Raw genomic sequence first — 18,846 nt, forward strand, 5'->3', positions numbered from 1 at the left:
CATTTGGTCCTGGTGTGTTCTCTTTCTTATAAGCGGCGGACACGCAGATTCATATTAATAACAGGACCAGAGCACAGCGCAGCACACAATAAAATGCACATTTCACACACACACAGGTGGGCCTTAAGATTTGACGTTGAAATAAAGCAGATGCAGAACGCAGATACACTAATAAAAGCATGAAAATACACCCTATCACTTCACCCCATTCCCAATCATATTACTATACACACACTATACACACACAACATATACTTATGCTACTATTTCCTATCTACTATCTCTACTACTATCCCTATCTACTATCACTTACCACATATCCCAATCAATATCACTCATCCCTAACACACCACCACAACCAAACACACACACAACACACACACACACACACACACACACACACAACCACACACACACACACACACACACACCACAGCCCTCACACAACGCATCAACACAACACGACACACACACACACAACAACCACACACACGACACACTCGCGGAAGTTGTGCGTGGTACTTTGACTAGAGTTCATGTTGAACTCTGACTGTATCTGGCTCTGCTCTGTGATAGCTCTGCGGTCACTAACCGTCTCCTGCAGTCACACACCCCTCATCTGACCGTGAAAGACCACTGTGACTTCCTGTTACTCCAGCGCAGTCCAACTGCTGTGATCATACTCAAAACAGAAACCGCACGAGGCAGAGAGAGAGCATGAAACAGTCTCAGAGGAAAACATAGAGAAGTATGAAGGGATGTAGAAGAAGAGAGAGGGGGGCTTTATGTTAACGGCTGCTGTCTACTATTAAGCAGTCTCAAAAGAAAAACATAGAAAAGTGGAGAGAAAGTATGGAGGGATAAAGGAGAAAACAGAGGGGTGTTTTAGGTCTACTAATCAGACATGTGGAGTGATTGTGTTTGACAGAAGTCCCTCTCTTTTAGGTAGTTCCCCTGAAGACCTGCACTAGCGCTTTTCTACCCACGCTAACATGTCACACATTCCATATACTGTACCCCAGATCACATTAAACAGAGAGGGGGGTGGAGGAGGTAAGAGAGAAACAAGAGGGATGGAGACAGAGAGAGAGTGAGAGAGCCAGAAGCGAATAAAGAGAGAGCTAGACAAGATAAGGAGAGAGAGAAGGAGAGCTAAACAGATAGGAGGGAGAGAGAGATCGGCGAGAGAGAGAGAGAGAGAGAGAGAGAGAGAGGGAGGGAGCAATAGAGAGAGAGGGAGCGAGAGAGAGAGAGAGAGGGAGCGAGAGAGAGAGGGAGGAGGGGAGCGAGAGAGCGAGCGAAGAGAGAGGGAGCGAGAGAGAGAGAGAGAGAGAGAGAGAGAGAGAGAGGGGAGGAGAGAGAGCGAGCGAGAGAGAGAGCGATAGAGAGCGAGAGGGAGCGAGAGAGAGAGAGGGAGCAATAGAGAGAGAGGGAGCGAGAGAGAGAGAGAGAGAGGGGAGCGAGAGAGGGAGATCTAACAAAATTGAGACACAAAAGATAATTACTGACACATTGGAAATAATTAACAAAAAACAGAGCAAAATAGAATGCTATTTGGCCCTAAACAGAGAGTACACAGTGGCAGAATACCTGACCACTGTGACTGCACCAACTTAAGGAAAGCTTTGACTATGTACAGACTCAGTGAGCATAGCTTTGCTATTGAGAAAGGCTGCCGTAGGCAGACCTAGCTCTCAAGAGAAGACAGGCTATGTGCACACTGCCCACAAAATGAGGTGGAACTGAGCTGCACTTCCTAACCTCCTGCAAATGTATGACCATATTAGAGACACATACAGTGGGGAGAACAGTATTTGATACACTGCCGATTTTGCAGGTTTTCCTACTTACAAGCATGTAGAGGTCTGTAATTTTATCATGGTACACTTCAACTGTGAGAGACGGAATCTTAAAACAAAAATCCAGAAAATCACATTGTATGATTTTTAAGTAATTAATTTGCATTTTATTGCAAGACATAAGTATTGATCACCTTCCAACCAGTAAGAATTCGGCTCTCACAGACCTGTTAGTTTTTCTTTAGAAGCCCTCCTGTTCTCCTACTCATTACCTGTATATAATGCACTGTTTGACATCGTTCCCCTGTATAAAAGACACCTGTCCACACACTCAATCAACAGACTCACAACCTTCACAATGGCCAAACCAGAGAGGCTGTGTAAGGACATCAGGGATAAAATTGTAGACCTGCACAAGGCTGGGATGGGCTACAGGACAATAGGCAAGCAGCTTGGTGAGAAGGCAACAACTGTTGGCGCAATTATTAGAAAATGGAAGAAGTTCAAGATGACTGTCAATCATCCTCGGTCTGGGGCTCCTGCAAGATCTCACCTCGTGGGGCATCAATGATCATGAGGAAGGTGAGGGATCAGCCCAGAACTACACGGCAGGACCTGGTCAATGACCTGAAGAGAGCTGGGACACAGTCTCAAAGAAAACCATTAGTAACACACTATCCCGTCATGGATAAATACGCATGCGCACGCAAGGTCCCCTGCTCAAGCCAGGGCATGTCCGGCCGTTCGAAGTTTGCAATGACCATCTGGATGATCCAGAGGAAGAATGGGAAAGGTCATGTGGTCTGATGAGACAAAATTGAGCTTTTTGGTCTAAACTCAACTCTACGTGTTGGAGGAAGAAGAAGGATGAGTAAACCCAAGAACACCATCCCAACCGTGAAGCATGGAGGTGAACATCATTCTTTGGGGATGCTTTTCTGCAAAGGGGACAGGACGACTGAACCGTATTGAGGGGAGGAGGATGGGGCCATGTATCGCGAGATCTTGGCAAACAACCTCCTTCCCTCAGTAAGAGCATTGAAGATGGGTCGTGGCTGGGTCTTCCAGCATGACAACGACCCGAAACACACAGCCAGGGAAACTAAGGAGTGGCTCCGTAAGAAGCATCTCAAGGTGTGAGTGGCTAGCCAGTCTCCAGACCTGAACCCAATAGAAAATCTTGGAGGGCGCTGAAAGTCCGTATTGCCCAGCGACAGCCCCGAAACCTGAAGGATCTGGAGAAGGTCTGTATGGAGGAGTGGGACAAAATCCTCTGCAGCGTGTGTGCAAACCTGGTCAAGAATCCAGAGAACGTATGATCTCTGTAATTGCAAACAAAGGTTTCTGTACCAAATATTAAGTTCTGCTTTTCTGATGTATCAAATACTTATGTCATGCATAAAAAATGCAAATTAGTTACTTAAAAAATCATACAATGTGATTTTCTGGATTTTTGTTTTAGATTCGGTCTCTCACAGTTGAAGTGTACCTATGATAAATATTACAGACCTCTACATGCTTTGTAAGTAGGAAACCTGCAAAATCGGCAGTGTATCAATACTTGTTCTCCCCACTGTATTCCTCAGATTACACAGACCCACAAAGAATCGAAAACACATCTAATTTGATAAACTCCCATATCTATTGTGGGAATACCACAGTCTGCAATCAGAGCAGCAAGATGTTTCCACAAGAAAAGGGCATCCGGTGAAGAACAACACCCATTGAAAATACAACCTATATTTATGTTTATTTATTTTACCTTTTGTACTTTAACTATTTGCACATCATTACAACACTGTATATGGACATAATATGACATTTGAAATGTCTTTATTATTTTGGAACTTTTGTAAGTGTAATGTTTACTGTTAATTTTTTATTGTTCATTTAACTTTTGTTTATTATCTATTTCACTTGCTTTGGCAATGTAAACATATGTTTCCCTTCAAATAAAGCCCTTAATTTGAATTGAAATTGAGAGAAGAGAGAGAGAGAGAGAGAGAGAGAGAGAGGAGAGAGAGGGGGGGGGGGGGGGAGACAACGTAGAGAGAAACAGAGAAATTGGAAGATTAGAGAGGAAGAGAGAGAGAGAGAATGAAAGAGATAGAGCTCTCTGTCTCCAGTTCCCAAAATATGCAGCAGACAGAGACAGTGATGTATGGGGCAGACAGAGACAGTGATGTATGGGGTTGGGTGTAACTGGGACAGTCCTCCACACAGAGAAAAGAGAGAGAGAGCAGAGAGAGAGAGAATAAAGAGAAAACAGAGAGGAGGGAGATAGTGTGGTCAGGCATGAATAAAATCTGTCTTCTGTTTCCCAAGAGTTAGTGCAGTTGTGTGTGGAATTTCCATGTGTGAATGAATTGAAATGATACCATTGCACTATATGACCGTAATACAACCCCTCACTCTATTTCTGTCTGTCTGTCCGTCCGTCCGTCCGTCTGTCTCTATCTGTCCCTCTGTCTCTCTCTTTCTCACACACTCTGTCCATCACCGGGAAGGATGAGCAGGCTTTGAGTCAACCAGCCTTCACTCCACTCCCCTAGTCTCTGTCAGCAGGGTGGTCAGGTGAATCATTGACCATAAATACACAGACACAAGGACAGTCATGACCACACATCAAACAGTCAGTTCCACAATATATTTTTTTTAAAACAGCCCCAAAACTCCCATGTCTATTTCTAAAGATTGCTGCCGCCAACTTCCCCATACAGTGTGGTGAATCAGAAAAAGTCTGCATTGACCGGAGAGTGACCACTGGCTGACCACCATGTCCAAACAAACAAGCTGAGCCAACAGGCGAGCCAATCGCCCATAACCTAGACAGACAGCTCAATCAGCCAATCAGCTAATGCTTAGGTCAGGMTGAGAATGAGAGTCCAGTCTATGAGGCAGCGGTGATCATCATGGTTCAGCAAAATAGAGATTTAACCTATTCACCAGCCAGGAACGCCAGATCACCACAAGAAACAACAACCACAGAGAAGAAGAGGAAGACATGGATGCAGAGACCGTAGGATGTGGCCCATATGTGGAGCGTCTATGAACTTTCCCCCACCCCATCCCTGATGCACACCCCTCTCCTTACATCTTTTTAGTCTATCTCTCCATCTCCTAATCCCTCTATTTCTCCCTCACCTAAACTCTACAACATCCTAGCCCCTCTCTCCACCCCTAAACCCTTTCATTGCTCCACCCCTCATCCTAGCCCCTCTCTCCACCCCTAAACCCTTTCATTGCTCCACCCCTCTCTCCTCCCCTAACCCTTTCATCGCTCCACCTCATCCTAGCCCCTCTCTCCTCCCTAAAACCTTTCATCGCTCCACCCCTCTCTCCACCCCTAAACCCTTTCATTGCTCCACCCCCCATCCTAGCCCCTCTCTCCACCCTAAACCCTTTCATTGCTCCACCCCTCATCCTAGCCCCTCTCTCCACCCATAAACCCTTTCATCGCTCCACCCCTCATCCTAGCCCCTCTCTCCACCCCTAAACCCATTTCATTGCTCCACCCCTCTCTAGCCCTCTCTCCACCCCTAAACCTTTCATTGCTCCACCCTCATCCTAGCCCACCTCTCCTCCCCTAAACCCTTTCATCGCTCCACCCCTCATCCTAGTCCCTCTCTCCACCCCTAAACCCATTTAATCGCTCCACCCCTCATCCTAGTCCCTCTCTCCACCCTAAACCCTTTAATTGCTCCACCCCTCATCCTAGCCCCTCTCCTCCCCTAAACCCTTTCATCCCTGTTCCTTATGATTTAAATTATGTCTCCTCTCCATCCCTTCATTAATAATTGACTATCTTCCTCCTGCTCCAATTAAATAATTAACTAAGCCTCCTGCCTGTCTGTACCCCAGGGCAGTCTGTCTGTGACCCTCTATCTGTCTGTCGGTCTCTGTCACTCTCTCTGTGTGTGTGTGAGTGAAATTCTTTCCCATATTTTGGACTGGTGTGTGTGTGTGTGTGTGTGTGGTGTGTGTGTGTGTGTGTGTGTGTGTGTGTGGTGTGTGTGTGTGTGTGTGTGTGTGTGTGTACATACATACGGTTTCAAAGCTACCGGTAAGTTACCGAAACATTCAGTCATTTTAGTAATTAACTGAAAATCTTTGGCAATCTATCATAACTTTGGTAATGTATACTTGAATAACTTGTTAAAAATGTATTCATATATAGTATTCCTTTTTTTATATCTGTGTCCATATTGTCCATGAGWTTCTAGTAGACAGACCATGGTTAAAGAGAAAATAGCGTAGTTAATGACAAAAGCATATATTCATCAATGGAATGATTTAACTCAACTCTTCCAACTACTGACTGTTCTTCACAACTGACACCAGTTCGACGCCATAACATTGACAACAAATACATATTGACATAGTCAAATAAATAAACACCAATGTTATTCACTAAGTTGGCGGTTTATATTTAGGATAATATTTTACAGCTTTTTCATTCTATTTTTATTTTTTATAATTGTATTTCATTAACTCATATATTTTACATGTGATAAGGCCACACAGAGGGCCAGAGATAATTACAGACACCTGTGAAAATTTGAAGTACCCAAAAGGGCCAATAGATATCTTGTGAAAGATTACATAAAATCCTTGAAAGATAACAAACTTCTTGCAAGTTAACTGGTAAGTTTGAAGTAATATACCCTCACTTTGCAACCCTATGTGTACAACACTTAATGGCTAATGTCCTGATACAAAGAACAGAGGAAGTGAATCAGCAGGACAATCAAAAGATCATTACATCATAACACACACACACACATATACACACAAACACACACAAATACACACACACTCACTCACTAAATCCAGTCAGACTGTGGTATGTCATGCCCTGGTGTGAAATTCTTATTGGAGAGATGGGAAAGGGGGATGCTCTCTCTCTCTATCTCTCTCCCTCACTCAGACCCCCTCTGTCTCGCAATTCAATTTCAATTTAAGGGCTTTATTGGCATGGGAAACATMTTTACATTGCCAAAGCAAGTGAAATAGATAATAAACAGAAGTGAACTAAAAATATATATTTTTTACTCTCCCTCTCTCCCTTTCTAGCTCCCTCTCTCTCCCTATCACTCCCTCCCTCCCTATCTCTCTCCCTCCCTCTTTGTGTTTACCATAGCTTCCTGTCAGATCACTACCTTGCAAGAGTTTGACAGCTTCACAGGAGCCAATGAAATGTAAATAAAATAAATAGCCAACAGACTAGAAACTATAAAAGGACATCTAGCACAATAAACTGTGAATTAACCATCCTGAACACACAGACTCACAGCTAGGTCTGCCTCGGTATGCATCTGGCACTATCAACCGCACAGCTTAGTAACACTCATTCACACACACGCACCCCGAGTGGATCACAGACAGAGGTCATTGATCAGAGGATGGATATAGGCTGGCCAGATCAATCTCATTGATCACACACTGTTTCATCAGCATGTGGAGTGTGCGTGTGGGGAAACACCCAATATGTGTGTTTGTGTGTGTGTGTCAATGAGTGCGTGTGGGGAAACACCCACTGTCAGTGTTTGTGTGTGTGTGTGTCAATGAGTGTGTGTGGGGAAACACCCACTGTGTATGAGACGAGCTAGACGGTTTCAGCCCCTCCCCCACTCTGCCCCCGACCCTCACACTGTCTCCCTGATACTCACCTAATCCTCCCCCTCCCTCAGTGTTCATAAGGGAAAACTCCTCCATACTGTTGTGCAGACTCTACCCACTTACTGAGTGTGTGTGTGTGTGCATTCGACGTGTGCTTATGTGTTCACACAGACAGGTGTTTGTGTGTAAGACGTACCGGTGAGGAGTGCTTGTCCCTCTCTCAGCTCCTCGTCCACGGCAATACTGTACTCCTCCTGGGAGAACCCTTGTGTGCACGGCAACGACCTCTGCCTCCGTGGCAACGACCCCACGGCCCGCCCGCCATGCACAGCAGCCTGGAAAACAGAGAATTAGAACAGAAGGGTGTGAGCTACAATAATCAATATAATCCTAGAGGGGTTACACGTACTTATAAATGTATGCACTCACTGCACTATAAACTGCTTTGGAAAAGTGTCTGCTGAGTAGTTTATATTAATAGAGGTAACAACAATGTAATAACCACTAAGAAATATCATGATAGGCAAGAGAAGAGACATATTAACCAGCACCAAATGCAATATAATATAGACTGCATAAAAGAAACATATTCTAAATGAAATATAACAACATATAGGACTATATAAGAGCAACAATGATGGCACATTAGGAGGGGCCCTGCTCAGTGGCAGAGGGCCACCTCTCTATGCTCCCCTCCCTGCCCCCTACCCGATCCCCTCCCCCCTCACAGAGCAGCACAATGGCATACGTCACTCAGGCAGGTGATTAGAGTAATAAGGGTAAGGGTTAGTGGGTAGCATGATTAGCCTGTCGACATCCCAAATGGCACCCTATTCCTTATAGTGTTCTACTTTTGACCAGGGTGCCATTTGGGATCCAGACCCTGCTACTACAGAACTTCAGAAAGTCAACACACCCTCCACCTTCACCCTCGTGGTGATCACAGATCTGACATGGCTATATACAGGTGAAAGCTATGTATTAGAACCTATTGCTTGCTTTCACCTATAAGATGGTTTTCAGGTCAGTCATTAGTTCAGGGGAGATATGAAGGAAGAGGGTATTTCAGAAGTATTCAAGATCGGTGTATGTGATTGTGTCAAAAACCTGGAACCCTTCCATGTGAATTTACTCATTCAATTCTAATCAATTCTAATCTGCAAATTCTCTGCAATCACTCTATTTATTTGCTTCTCAGTTGTTTATCTTACTTTCCAACATAAAACGTATCTATACATGTTTCAAATACCTATACTGTGCTAAATGAATACATTAACACAAGGAATATGCTAAACCAAACGGGTTGGGTAGCCTATAGTACATGCTTTGAGGGGATGGGGTAGCTTTCGAGACAAACACGGTGAATAAATATGGGTTACAATCCCACAGTGTTTATAACATAACCGCGAGCTGAAATATAGTAAACTGTAGCCTACTCGATAGGCATTATAAATCTGTTCAGTTAATGTACWCCTCATTTAACAACGCGATAGGCATGAGAAATCTGTCCAGCGTCCTCATTTTACAACGTGTTAGCGAAGCGCACACMAATTCAACATTCAACAACATCCACCCTGCTCGGGTGATTGACCACGGCTTTGTTGTCGGCATGGGACTGACCCTAACCCGAGATGTTGGGGTTTACTCTGGGCATCTCTGTAATGTTGATATAGGTTAGCAAATTAGATTATGGCGTAGCCAACGGACTAAAAAACAATAGGCTATCCATGTGCGTGTGTGCGTTCGTGTGTGTGTGCGTTTGTMTGTACCGTGCATGTGTTTTGAATCATTAGCATCTCTAAAAACCATTCATCTGATCTGATTTGTGTTGCGGCAACGGGCGATTGTCCCGCGGCTACTTTAATGTCCGTAAATTGTTACAGTTGTTGGTGAGCCGTGGCCTAAACATCCGATTCAGTCCATGGGTTCAACTTCAGCCTGGTGACGCGTCTACCAAAGTATACAAAAGTCCCAAATAGCCATAACAGCATTCCATATAGGCGTAGCCTATAGATTCTGAATTATGGGTGAATACGGAGCAGACGAATGTGTCCCTCTGGGCAAAAACTGGTTGAATCAACGTTGTTTCCATGTCATTTCAACGAAAAACTTAAATTTGATGATGTTGAACGTGGAAAGCTGATTGGATTTGCAAAAAGTCATCAACGTAAGGGAATAGCGTCTTTTTTTCACCCAACTTTTAAATAAAATCCAATGGCATGGTGACATTTTTTTGTTGATTTCACGTTGAAAATTCACGTTAGTTGACAACTCAACCAAATGTAAATCAAAATTAGACGCGGAACTGTGACCTCTGTGCCCAGTGGGGTAGCTCGATTATGAAATTCGGTAAATGCCTACCATCATCAGAGAGCAGTTCAAACTTCAAGATTAGGCTACTATAACAAATAGGCTACCCTATCACTGCAAGCTCGAAGGCTAGACCAATGTTGTTATCACAAGCACGGATACATTTTAGCATAACGAAATCCTCAAATAGGCAACGTTTGAGCGTGATTCTAATGCATAGTCGAAAATCAATATAAGCCAACGACCTAATATCGAGGCAATGTAGAGGGAAATAAATGCAGTCTATCCCCGCAGATTGAGTCAAAGAGAGCCAACTCATCAGACCACGTCCCACCACCACACACACCACTCCGACTACCAACACAGCATTTTCTTACCTGCACAGCTGCCAGTAGCATCAATAGAGCGCCCGCAGTAAGAAACATTATACAAATTCCTTTTTCGAATGCGTTGTGAAAAGTCCCTCTTTCTTCGCGGTCCAATTTGAGAATGCCCACTAGGAAACGGGCGACAGCGGCATGTAGAAGGCAGCCTCTTCTCTCTGTTTTCTCCGTCCCTGCTCTGTTCTGTGCTATGCTGCTGATCGAAGCGCACTCTTGACTGGTACTGAGGCTGAACGACTGACTACCAGTCGGAGCGACCAACAACACGGGCCTCAGTGTCTCCACCTAGCGGACAACATCAAATATGGAAGGAATCACACAAAAAGGCATTTCTATCGCACGTTTTCCTCTCTCCTTTCCCGTTAGAGAATGACAGACCACGCCTCTCCTGCATAACAAAATGAGTCCTCATCATTATCCCTACTAGTGTTGTTACAATACCATAACTTTGACCTCGATACCGATACCATATTTACTATTACAATATTTGATACCATCACGATACTCAATAGGACTATACTAAATAGAAAATAAATTGTATATTAGCCAAAGTGACAGAATGGCACTTGATCCAGAGAGATTAACGCAGCTACTACTCTGTTCAATCAAATCCCCCCACCCCAAATTGGTGTGTACACATATTTGCATATGTTATCGCAAGTGCAGCAAAATGCTTATGTTTCTAGCTCCAACCATCCAGTAATACCTTACAATACAAAACATTTTCAATAGGAGTGACTTATTGAGCTTGACAAACAATCTGTTTCCCTTCAATTTGAGACTTATTTTATTTTACTGATCAACAACATTTGCAAAGAAGTATATTATTTTATATAAGGTCTGTTTCATGTAGGCTTATCCTGGCCTGACATGTTGATGGACATGTAATTCTCTCTCGAACAAAGAGAGTTTGATCAATATATTAGCCTCAATTTAGTCAAATTCAAAATGTTAATTAGTAACAGAGGAGACCTCAGCAAGACTACAGATCATCTCTAGCCGACACTCCCAACTGCTGTTCACAACCCGAGTGGGGGACTTTGTCCAATCCATACATTTTTTCCGTCCTCTTTCTCTGTCTTAGCTAGTCACTGACTACACTTTAGTTATCTAGTTAGCAGAGCAGTAGATACAAAATAATAATTGGTTTTACTTAGCCTAGATAATTGTTTATACAGTATATCAACGTTGGTGTCTATTTTTTATATTTTTTATTTGTCCTTTATTTAACCAGGTAGGCTTGTTGAGAACAAGTTTTCATTTACAACTGCGACCTGGCCAAGATAAAGCACAGCAGTTCGACACATACAACAACACAGAGTTACACATGGAATAAACAAACATACAGTCAATAATACAGTAGAAAAAAGAAAAATCTATATACAGTGAGTGCAAATGAGGTAAGATAAGGGAGGTAAAGGCAATAAATAGGCCATGGTGGCGAAGTAATTACAATATAGCAATTAGACACTGGAATGGTAGATGTGCAGAAGATGAATGTGCAAGTAGAGATACTGTGGTGCAAAGGAGCAAGATAAATAAATAAATACAGTATGGGGATGAGGTAGATAGATGGGCTGTTTACAGATGAGCTATGTACAGGTGCAGTGCTCTGTGAGCTGCTCTGACAGCTGGTGCTTAAAGCTAGTGAGGGAGATATGGGTCTCCAGCTTCAGTGATTTTTGCAGTTCGTTCCAGTCATTGGCAGCAGTGAACTGGAAGCAAAGGCGGCCAAAGGAGGAATTGGCTTTGGGGGTGACCAGTGAGATATTCCTGCTGGAGTGTGTGCTACGGGTGYGTGCTGCTATGGTGACCAGTGAGCTGAGATAAGGCGTGGTTTACCTAGCAGAAACTTGTAGATGACCTGGAGCCAGTGGGTTTGGCGACGAGTACGAAGCGATGGCCAGCCAACGAGAGCGTACAGGTCACAGTGGTGGGTAGTATATGGGGCTTTGGTGACAAAACGGAAGGCACTGTGATAGATTGCATCCAATTTGTTGAATAGAGTGTTGGAGGCTATTTTATAGATGACATCGCCAAAGTCGAGGATCGGTAGGATGGTCAGTTTTACGAGGGTATGTTTGGCAGCATGAGTGAAGGATGCTTTGTTGTGAAATAGGAAGCCGATTCTAGATTTAATTTTGGATTGGAGATGCATAATGTGAGTCTTCAAGGAGAGTTTACAGTCTAGCCAGGCYCCTAGGTATTTGTAGTTGTCCACATATWCTAAATCAGAACCGTCCAGAGTAGTGATGCTGGATGGGCGTGCAGGTGCGGGCAGTGATCGGTTGAAGAGCATGCATTTAGTTTTACTTGCATTTAAGAGCAGTTGGAGGCCACGGAAGGAGTGTTGTATGGCATTGAAGCTCGTCTGGAGGTTAGTTAATACAGTGTCCAAAGAAGGGCCAGAAGTATACAGAATAGTGTCGTCTGCGTAGAGGTGGATCAGAGAATCACCCAGCAGCGAGAGCGACATCATTGATGTATACAGAGAAGAGAGTTGGCCCGGAATTTGAACCCTGTGTCACCCCCATAGAGACTGCAAGAGGTCCGGACAACAGGCCCTCCGATTTTACACAATGAACTCTATCAGAGAAGTAGTTGGTGAACCAGGCGAGGCAATCATTTGAGAAACCAAGACTGTCGAGTCTGCCAATAAGAATGTGGTGATTGACAGAGTCGAAAGCCTTGGCCAGGTCGATGAATACGGCTGCACAGTAATGTCTCTTATCGATGGCGGTTATGATATCGTTTAGGACCTTGAGCGTGGCTGAGGTGCACCCATGACCAGCTCTGAAACTTGATTGTATAGCGGAGAAGGTACGGTGGGATTCGAAATGGTCGGTAATCTGTTTGTTGACTTGGCTTTCGAAGACCTTAGAAAGGCAGGGTAGGAAAGATATACGTAGGTCTGTAGCAATCTGGGTCTAGAGTGTCTCCCTCTTTGCAGATAATCTTCAAAAGAGAGTGTCCAGATTGTCTACCCCGGGTGATTTATAGGGGTCCAAGTTTTGCAGTTCTTTAAGAACATCAGCTATCTGAATTTGGGTGAAGGAGAAATGGGGGAGGCTTGGGCGAGTTGCTACGGGGAGTGCAGGGCTGTTGACCAAGGTAGGGGTAGCCAGGTGGAAATCATGATCAGCTGTAGAAAAATGCTTATTGAAATTCTCAATTAGAGTGGATTTATCAGTGGTGAAAGTGTTTCCTAGCCTCAGTGCAGTGGACAGCTGGGAGGAGGTGCTCTTAATCTCCATGGACTTTACAGTGTCCCAGAACTTTTTTGAGTTTGTGCTACAGGATGCACATTTCTGCTTGAAAAAGCTAGCCTTAGCTTGCCTAACTGCCTGTGTATATTTGTTCCTAACTTCCCTGAAAAGTTGCATATCACTGGGGCTATTCGATGCTAATGCAGAACGCCACAGGATGTTTTTGTGCTGGTCAAGGGCAGTCAGGTCTGGAGAGAACCAAGGGATATATCTATTCCTGGTTCAACATTTTTTGAAAGGGGCATGCTTATTTAAGATGGTGAGGATAGCTCTCCATTTTCTTTTTCTCTCTTATTGAATAGGTTACGGTCCGGTTGAAATATTATCGATTATGTTTGTTAAAAACAACCTGAGGATTGATTTTAAAAACATTTGACATGTTTCAACGACCATTACAGATAGTTTTTGGAATCTTTGTCGAACGGAACGAGGCTTTGGTTTTCTGAACATAACGCGCAACCCAAATGGCGTTTTTTTGTTATAAAAGTAATATTTATCGAACAAAAAGAACATTTGTTGTGTAACTGGGAGTCTCGTGAGTGCAAACATCCGAAGATTATCATCAAAGGTAAGCGATTAATTTTATTGCACATTTAAGCAATAAAATTAATCGCTTACCTATGATGATAATCTTCAGATCTTCACATTAATAACATAATCTGCCTATGGCATCCATACAGTTAGCCAATGTACAATTGCTGGAAAATAAATGGGACGAACTTAAAGCACGTATATCCTACCAACGGGACATTAAAAACTGTAATATCTTATGTTTCACTAAGTCGTGGCAGAACAACAACATTAATAACATACAGCTGGCAGGTTATACACTATCGGCAGGATAGAATAGCAGCCTCTGGTAAGACAAGGGGTGGAGGTTTATGTATATTTGTAAACAACAGCTGGTGCACGATATCTAAGGAAGTCTCAAGGTTTTGTCTGTTTTGTCTGTCTACATACCACCACAGACCGATATTGGCAATGCGCCAATGAGCTGTATACCGCCATAAGCAAACAGGAAAACACTCATTCAGAGGAAGCTCCTGGTGGCCGAGGACTTTAATGCAGGGAAACTAAAATCAGGTTTACCTAACTTCTACCAGCATGTTAAATGTGCAACCAAAGGGAAAAAAACTCTAGACTGCCTTTACTCCACACACTGAGAAGCGTACCAAGCTCTCCCTCGCCCTCCATTTGGCAAATCTGACCATAATTCTATCCTCCTGATTCCTGCTTACAAAACAATTTTTTAAGCAGGAAGCACCTGTGACWTGGTCAATTAAAAAGTGGTCAGATGAAGCAGATGGTAAATTACAGGACTGTTTTGCTAGCACAGATTGGAATAGGTTATGGGATTCTTCCGATGGCATTGAGGAGTACACCATATCAGTCAATGGCTTCATCAATAAGTGCATCGATGACGTCGTCCCCACAGTGACTGTACATACATACCCCAACCAGAAGCAATGGATTACAGGCAACATCCTCACTGAGCTAAAGGGTGGAGCTGCCGCTTTCAAGGAGCAAGACTCTAATCCGGAAGCTTATAAGAAATCCCACTATGCCCTCCGATGAACCAACAAACAGGCAATGTGTCAATACAGGACTAAGATCGAATCATACTACACCGGCTCCGACACTCGTCGGATGTGGCAGGGCTTGCAAACTATTACAGACTACAAAGGGAAGCACAGCCGAGGTCTGCCCAGTGACACGAGCCTACCAGACAAGCTAAATAACTTTTATGCTCGCTTCGAGGCAACTAACACTGAAACATGCATGAGAACATCAGCTCTTCCAGACGACTGTGTGATCACGCACTCCGCAGACGATGTGAGTGTCATGTCTCTGACTTCTTTAATGTGATGACAAGCTATTTTATAAAATCGATTATCTAATGTTTGATTGATTACGTGATTGAATTAAACCATGCACCTATTAACTCGTTAATAACCTGGGTCACCACGGAAGAGTTAGTTTATATAGAGGGGCTATCTCCCAAATCCACTCTTAAAGATCTGAAGATCTTTTAAATCAATTGCAGTCAATCGGTCATTAATTAATCTTTACCTAATATCAGTCTCATCTGAACATGATAAAATCTTGGTTATCTGCACGAACCCATCCTTTACTATGAATCATTCATACCCAAATTGGCTCAATTATTTATTCACTAACTAATTAAAGAATGACAGAATGTACAATACATAATAACATTATACAGTAAATACCGTCCCTAGTGGACTAAACCAGTTTGGTTATACCACGATAGATTCAGAGAGGAAAGGGGGGAGGGGAGGGGGGTTGGAAGGAAGTCTTTTCAAAAGTATTCTTATACTTAGTAAAACATTTTATCCAACCTTTAGATGCAAGCCTCATAATTGACGACCTTGTATAAACAGAGTTAGGGTAATGTGGCTGTATTGTCTTTCATGAGGTCACAAAAATGAAACAAAACGGACAGGGTCGTAGCTTGTTTCCACATTCTCTAAATTAGGAATAATGTTTAATTCTCCAATTCGGAGAGGTAGGAGTATTTTCCTTTGTCTTACAGTGAAACTCTTTCTCTACAGACTGCATGGTGAAGGAGAGAAGAGTCTCTGCATGGAATTTATGACGTGGTTGTTAAAGTCATAAAACTGCCCCCTCCTAACAGGAGAGGGGGGGGGGGGGGGTTCACATCTCTGCTAGTCATAACATGAGTAAGACCTTTAAACAGGTCAACATTCACAAGGCCGCAGGGCCAGACGGATTACCAGGACGTGTACTCCGAGCATGCACTGACCAACTGGCAAGTGTCTTCACTGACATTTTCAACCTCTCCCTGTCTGAGTCTGTAATACCAACATGTTTCAAGCAGACCACCATAGGCCATGTGCCCAAGAACACTAAGGTAACCTGCCTAAATGACTACCGACCCGTAGCACTCACATCTGTAGCCATGAAGTGCTTTTAACGGCTGGTCATGGCTCACATCCACACCATTATCCCAGAAACCCTAGACCCACTCCAATTTGCATACCGCCCTAACAGATCCACAGATGATACAATCTTTATTGCACTCCACACTGCCCTTTCACACCTGGACAAAAGGAACACCTATGTGGGAATGCTATTCATTGACTATAGCTCAGTGTTCAACACCATAGTGCCCTCAAAGCTCATCACTAACTAAGGACACTGGGACTAAACACCTCCCTCTGCAACTGGATCCTGGACTTCCTGACGGGCCGCCCCCAGGTGATAAGGGTAGAAAACAACGAGCGTTGCATAACTTTCCTGTAAATTTCTGTAATTTTCCCAGAAATTTTCCATGGGAGGTTAAGCCCTGGAATTTGGGGAATTTTGCTTCAATTCATCAAAAAAGTTAGCTTATAAGAGTGAACCTTTTTTTGTGGCATACACATAAGGCAATTCTAGGACTTGTGGCATATTTTGGTTAAATTATCCCCAATTCAATGGAATATGTGCAGTGCACTCTTCCATCACATGTACAGCTGATTCTCAAGATCTTGCACACTAATGAGATGCTATTGAGCCCACACTACTACACCATCTGAGCCAAGGACTACATGCTTTCTGGTCAGTTCTGATTACAATACTGGGTGGGGTGAATATATTTTATATGACATACATGATTTTTTGTTAACTTGTAWATTGTAGCCAACAGCAAAGTGTGTTTAAATAATTTCTAACTTGTTAACCATTTCTGCTAGTTAGTTTTTGCTACCATGTGGGTTTTAGCTTGCTTGAGCCTGCTAACTGAGGAGTGTTCATTTACCTGTTTCCATACATGTTTCATTTGAAAACATTTATCTTACAAAGGAGTTGTGTAATCGAACTGCTTAACTACTTATCTGTACATGGGATTGTATTTTTTAATTTTTTACTCATTTATTTCTAATCTATACAGGAAAATGCCACGGGCACTATCTGATGTGTGGAGATATTTCACTGCAGCTAATGTAGAAGGAAAAGCTGTGTACATTTGCAAATACTGTGCCAAATCATATGTGAAGAATGCAACAAAGATGCAGTATCTTCTGGCCAAGTGCATAATGTTCCCTCAGCGCTCACAACAAGCAACCTCTGACAAAAGTCCCTCTACTTCTATTTGAGGTGAAAATTATGAATCAGACACATTATTGATAGCAACAGCTCATGGTCCTCATGGAATCAGAAGTTTTTTTGACTCAATTGAGGAACGTAGTCAGAGACATGCTGATGAATGTCTTGCTTGAGCTGTGTATGCAACTGGTTCACCTCTGATGCTCACAGGCAATGTGTATTGGAAGAGATTTCTGAATGTTCTTCGCCCAGCATACACCCCTCCAACCAGACATGTTCAAGTGAAGGTCAAGTAAATCATAGAGAATGCAGACTGTATTGCAATCATCTCTGATGGGTGTTCAAATGTTCGTGGGCAAGGAATAATTAACTACATCATCTTCACACCTCAACCAATATTCTACAAGAGCACTACCGTGTCTCGCCACCTTGGCCTGGATGAGGGTAAGGTTCTTGGCAGTCTGGTGAAGTACACTTCCAAGTAAGGGCTTTGGGATGGAGATGCAATATGGCAGTCGTGCCAACATATCTCATCAGCCACCTGGTGGAAGGGACTTTGTGAATCTTTCCCCTGTTGCCTCCATCATCCTCCAAATCCCACCAACATCAGTCGCCTCAGAGCACAACTGGTCCTTGTTTGGGAACACACACACCAAAGCATGCAACAGGCTGACCAATACAAGGTTTGAAAAATTGGTGGCCATCCTGGCAAATTTTTGGCTTTTTGAGCCTGACAATGAGCCATCCTCAACAAGGTTGGAAAGTGACAGTGAAGATGAGGCCTCAGAGTGTGATGTTCAAGAGGTGGACATTGAGGAGGTCCAGGGAGAAGACATGGAAGCCTGAGAGGAAGACAACCAAAGCTTTAGTTTCTAGATTATCATTTTACAGATGTATAGTATGTTGAAAACGCTTTTGGGAGATGCGATGGATCATTGGAGATCATTCAATATTCCCTTTCTTTTATTGTTCAGTGAAATCATCCCATGTGAAGAGTACACTCATTTAATTAATGTTCAATTCGTAACTATTKAAAAAATCTATATATATATTGGAGGGATTTAATCATTTGCAATTAAGGTAAAAGGTTTATGTTTCTGTCTCCATATGATATGGTAAATATATCTTCTATGCAAAAAACACCGACATTTAAATGGTATTAATATTATTTAGCATATATTTCCATTAATTCCCATATATTCCCATTAATTCCCGTTAATTCCCACGGAAAGCTTCCACCTCTGAATATTCCCCAAAATGTGCAACCCAGTAACAACACATCCACCACGCTGAACCCCAACACGGGGGACCCTCAGGGGTGCGTGCTCAGTCCCCTCCTGTACTCCCTGTTCACTCATGACTGCACCGCCAGGCATGACTCCAACAAAATCATTAAGTTTG

At 43.2% G+C, this 18,846-nt stretch overlaps 1 pseudogene; it reads right to left on the reverse strand.

Moving 5' to 3' along the window:
• The window catches only part of LOC111975458 (cadherin-2-like), an 86,621-nt pseudogene extending 76,275 nt beyond the window's left edge, over nt 1–10,346 (reverse strand).
• Nucleotides 10,347–18,846: the final 8,500 nt, after the last annotated feature.

The sequence above is a fragment of the Salvelinus sp. IW2-2015 genome, linkage group LG16, assembly GCF_002910315.2.
Source record: "Salvelinus sp. IW2-2015 linkage group LG16, ASM291031v2, whole genome shotgun sequence".
NCBI lineage: Eukaryota > Metazoa > Chordata > Actinopteri > Salmoniformes > Salmonidae > Salvelinus > Salvelinus sp. IW2-2015.